Genomic DNA, 5745 nt, shown 5'->3' with positions numbered 1-5745 from the left:
ACGGAAATGATGCAGCCTTTCCGTGCTGTATTGGACCTTGTTCACGGTTTCCTTTCATTTTCTCAGCTACTCACTCCCGAAAATTGCTCTGGACGGATAATGACCAGCCTCCCTTCTCTCAGTAAAAGGTTCCCTCACACAATTCTGACCTTGGTGTCTTCCATTGCTCTCCAGCCAATCTCACTGCTGAGAACAGAGGTTAGAAACTGGTCAGGGAGGGCAGGGGCCCCAAAGCAACAGTCCAAGAACGACCTTGCTGGAGGCTCCTGGTTGCTGTTTCTTTCTTTTCTCCTCTTAAAGGAGCTCCTCTTCTCAAGGCTACACCTGACTGCGGTGCTGAAGGGAGCTAACGCCCCGCCCCCCATGGCTCCCAAATCTAAGCCCAGTCTCTGACACAGCCCTTAAACTCCAGACTAGTAAAACAGGGCTATAGAAGACCGCATCTCAAACAACCCAAAATAAAAAGACCCTCTAATTTGAATTATAGGGAATTTAGTGCGCATACCGAACAATTGAAATTGTAGATTTTTTGCTTGTTTGTCTTGGTTTTTCGAGACAGGGTTTCTCTGTAGCTTTGAACCTGTCCTGGAACTCTCTCTGTAGACCAGCATGGCCTTGAACTCACAGAGATCCACCTGCCTCTGCCTCTTGGGTGCTGGATTAAAGGGTGTGCCACCATGCCCCATTAGATAAGTGCAGGGAGCATTTACTAGTATTTAAATTTTAAGCATCAACAAGTCAAGACATGAACATGTGATTATTTTTTTATTTTCTATGTAGAGTTTGCCTGATCATTACCAGAAAAACTCTCTAAGGGGCTGCCTGTGTCTATGAAGTCTACCTAGCTCATCAGGGCCTGGAAGTCATGTGGTCAAGGTACCTTGTGTCTCCATGGCTTTCTCCTCACTTGAAAGCTATGAAGAAATAGAGCCTTGCTGCTATATTGCCTGTTTATTCCTTTTGAAACTTTAGAAAGATTTCACCTCTTACAGAACACCACAAAGATTCTTATGCTGGGACTCTACCCAGATTTTGACTGTTTTATGTGACATGGGCCTAGGTCAGCTTAGACTTTTCTAAGCATTATTGTAATTTAAACTCCTTTAGATTATTTTATTTTCTGTGTATGAGTGTTTCGTCTGTCTGTATGTCTATGCACCGTATCCATACTTTGGTGCTTAGGGGATGGCACGAGGTGATCTGGAACTGGAGTTACAGACTGCTGTGAGACATCCTATGGGTGCTGGGAACCTCTTCGGGGTTCTCAGGAGCAGCAGTTACCACCAGCAGAGCCATCTCGATTAACTCATAGCTTCTTGTTGCATTACCTTAAAGTTAACGGAAAATGATTCACGGAGGAGATGCATATTAGGAGGTAAACAGTAGTTGATGACAACACTACCCAACCAGATTCTTCCAGGTATTTGTGCTGTTTTCTATGCATCCATTTTATTTAGTTATTTATTTTTGGTTTCTTGAGACAGGGTAACAGCCCTGGCTGTCCTGGAACTTGCTCTGTAGCCCAGGCTGGCCTCGAACTCACAGAGATCTACTAGCCTCTGCCTCCGGAGTGCTGGGATTAAGGGCGTGCGCCACCACTGCCCGGCCTAGGCATCCATCTTAATTACATATATTCTAAAGTGTTCTTAATCTGCTTAAACAAGCATAAAAAATAAAATCCATGGCTAATAACATACTGAAATTAAAGACAAATGTACATTCATATTTTCCATAACTAGTGGAAGGTCATGGAAAGAACTAAGACATATAATCAGAAAAATAATTTAAAAGAATCTTATTACCTTTATTTCAAGGGTGTTTTGCTTATATGTATGTCTGTGCACCATAGATATAATACACCTGGTGTCCAGGGACGCCAGAAGAGGGTGTCAAATGCCCTGGACCTGGAGTTAAAGACAGTTGTAAGCCACTGTTGTGGTCTGAGGCCCCAACCCAAGCAGACACAAGAGGTTACCACAAGGCAAGACTTAAGGCAGGGAAGCACAAGAGAAGAGGGAGGGAAGGGGGCTGATCTATCAGGGCCACAGAACACTCAGGAGTTGAACTACAGCCCCGAATGTTGAAGTCAAGTTGAAGCAAGTATTTAAGCCAATAATCACAAACATTTGTTGCCAAATTACAGTTACGGTTTTTACCAATCAGGATTTAGAGATGGGGACTTCCTTCAATGTTCCATCATTGTCAGCAGACATACAATGATACAATGCAAGCTTTTCAGTCCAACCAATCAGATTCATTTGTGCCTTCTGTTGTTAGGAACAGCCATAACGTTTCTAGAGAACTAAAGATGCAGAAGACTATTTCCATGGTTTAGGGAGGGGGTAGGTCAGCCTTTGGAAGGTCCCCTGCTCCCCTAAGGCCTGGGAACCTAAACTTTGTTTTACCCTACAGGTAAAATGGAGTCTGAAGTCAAACCGGCAGTTCTTAAGACAAGGTGCTCTTGTGTGTTCCCAATACCACTACCTTGGAATTGAACCTGGGTCCTCTGGAAGAGCATCCAATGCTTTTAAGTGCTGAGTATCTCCACATTCCCATAAAAGTATTTTTCTTAACAAACCTACATTTTGGAATATATCATATATATATGCATTTAATATCCTAAAGAGTAAATTATGTAAAGATGTTAAAGCAGTATTTTTCTTTCTTTCTTGCCCAGCCTCACAGACATTCAGTCCCACAGAAACACATAGAGGCTTATATTACAAACTTATATAGGCTTATATTATAAACTGTTAGGCCTATTAGGTCAAGTTTATTATTAACTAGTTTTTACAACTTAAATTAACCCATAGTTCTTGTCTATGTTTAGCCATGTGGCTTGGTACCTTTCTTTAGTGAGGCATTCTCATCTTGGTTCCTCTGAGTCTGGCTGGTGACTGCGTGTCTACCTTGCCTCTTCCCAGAATTCTCCTAGTCTAGTTGTCCCACCTACACTTCCTGCCTGGCTACTGGCCAATCAGCATTTTACAGTGTGCAAGAATGTTATCCCACAGCAATTACTCATAACACAAAGGGAACTGGAAACTTTCGTTTTGTTTTGTTTTTTGAGACAGTGTCTTATTATGTAGCCTTGGCTGGTCTGGAACTCTCTGTGTAGACTAGGCTGACTTTGTACTCACACAGATGTGCCTGCCTCTACCTCTCAAGTTCTGAGATTAAAGGCATGTGCCACCATGCCCAGCTGAAAAATGCATTTTCTTAAAGCTTTCTGTTAGACTACTTTATATCGTATTATGGAATACACAGGCACTAACAATTTTCTCTGGGTGTGTGGTGGTACATGTCTTTAGTCCCAGGACTCCAGAAGAGTTCAAAGCCAGCCTGGTCTACATAGCATGGTCTGGAATAGCAAGGGCTATGCAGTGAGACCAACTTAAAGAAAAATAAAGCCCCGGAATTACATTGATGGAAAGACGTTCATGAAATAATGTTAGCTACAAAATACTTGTTTTGTGAAGATGCACATTTGTATTGTTTAATTGCTTTAAAAATGTTTCCTGTTCTGTCTTAGTCAACATTTCATTGCTGTGAAGGAACACCATGGCCACAGCTCTTATCAAGGGAAGCATCTAATTGGGGGTTGCCTACAGTTCAGAGCTCCAGTCCATTATCAGCATGGTGGGAAGCATGGCAGCATGCAGGCAGACATGGTGCTGGAGAAGAGTCTGAGAATATTTGGCAGCTTGCAGGTATAGAGAGACTGGCTTGGGCTTTTAGGACCTCACAGAATGACATACTTCCTCCAACAAGGCCACATCTCCTACTAGTGCTGTTCCCTGGTGATCCAGCATCCAAAACTGCGAACCTATGGGGGTCATTCCTATTCAAATTACCAGTCTTCAGACAAAATCTATTTCATGAAAGTCATACAGCACACACACATATATCTTGAAGTATATAAATATGCATTCACTAATACATTTTAGGTAATATTATTAACTAAATATAATAGCTATTTTATTTATTAAATTTAACTTCAAAAAAAGAATTTCATACCAAGGTCATTCTATCGATATGCATTGTTCACAAAGTCTCTGTACTGTCAAAAAACAGCATTTGCTGGGAATGGGCCAAATGAATGTCGTTAGTGTAGAAAGTCACAGACCCTTTTTAGCCCACTAATGTGCATGACGGTCCCTAGAGCAAAGAGCCTCCCTGTTATCCACCCCAAAGTCTGCTGCTTTCATCTGCTTTACACTTACCTCACACGCGGGAAGGACTTGTGCACATTTTATTTGCACCTATTTAATAATTTATCTCCCCCCACCAACGGGCACTTTGGAAGACTCGCGGTCACTGTCTTTCACACTGTTCAAGAGTGCAGGCCATCAGCGTACATGGCAGGAACTCAGCAAACGTGGTCTTAGTGAATGAGTTGTCGGAGAGCTGCAGGTGCTGAAGGTTTCCTTAGGCACTGTCATTTCAAAGTTACTCAATTGTCTACTAACTTCAAAGCAGAAATTATGTTAACACCTCCAGGCCACTAGAGAGCCATTTAATGAATCATTGCTGTACTTCAGTGGAATAAATTACTTCAGGGAACTGAGGATATTTCTCAGAGACTGCTCATGACCTGGAAAAGGCTTGCGAAATTGGCTTTCTATACTTCAAAACTGTAAGCAGAAAGCACTGGTGGAAAATGACCGCTGGCTCATGAAGTGGACCAGAAGACGCACTGCTCTGTAGCCGCAATGGCCATCTTTGGGGCGTGTTTGGCAACACGGCATTTTCCACCCACGGAGGATGTTTGCTTATTTTAATAGTTCAAGTATGAAAAGCAGATATTCCTTCTGGAAACTGTACACTGTTGACTCATTTTTTGGGGAGGCAAATGATCTCACATATTACTTCATTTTTTACATAAGCAGAGCCCATGTCTAAATACCTTTTAAAGATATTTTAAATGTATAGTGTACTTGTGTTTTCTATGATAACTTATGGTTTATGCTAGCTAGAAAAAACTCGTAATAACCTTTGCTAGATATTACATAATGCTTTTGTTTAAGTGACAGAAAAGCTACATCGTCTCATCAAATGCGAAAGTCACAACAGTTTTCTCCACTGGTACCCCGGAAGTGTTAGAAGTACCCTGAGGTTTTCATTATTTGACAGTGGTTGAAGTGAAAAAATAAACACTGACACAAAACATAAGCTGTCAATGCCTCCACGTGGACCCTGACACTTCGCTAACCGCTGACTTTAAACCTTCACCCTATTTGGGGGTGGGGAAGAGATGCTTGCCACAAGGATCAAACAAAGGATGTTTCCCAAAAGGCTCTTGCAGAGGTTTATCTATGTGTGGCTTTCAAAGGGGAAAGTGCAGTGCCCCGGGATCGATCCAAGACCCTCTTCTGGTTTTGCTCTGTTTTGCCTAGTTAATAAACCACCAAGAAAGATAATTTTTAAACCTAATTTGCTAAAATGAGATTTACTAATGTCTGGGGGGAAAAAAGCACCAATTTGAGAAATTTTGATAAATTGATTAAAAAATAAAGATCTCCACTTTTGACCGAAAGGGTAAAGGATACCTAGTTACTTGGTAATCCAAAAGAAAGGGGGAAATTACAGAAAGCCAGAACCCAAGGTGCCCTTACACAGCTCAGCGAACCCTGGATGCTCCAAGGCCACTGCGGAGTCTGGAGGTCGGCAGCTCTCCGCAGGCACGCAGGTCTCCTGACTCGCGGCTTAACCTTCCAGTCCCCACGAGTCTCGCTCGCTCGCTCG

The sequence above is a fragment of the Chionomys nivalis genome, chromosome 26, assembly GCF_950005125.1.
Source record: "Chionomys nivalis chromosome 26, mChiNiv1.1, whole genome shotgun sequence".
Taxonomy (NCBI): domain Eukaryota; kingdom Metazoa; phylum Chordata; class Mammalia; order Rodentia; family Cricetidae; genus Chionomys; species Chionomys nivalis.
The sequence above is the reverse complement of the archived record's forward strand: the minus strand, read 5'-3'. Positions refer to the sequence as shown.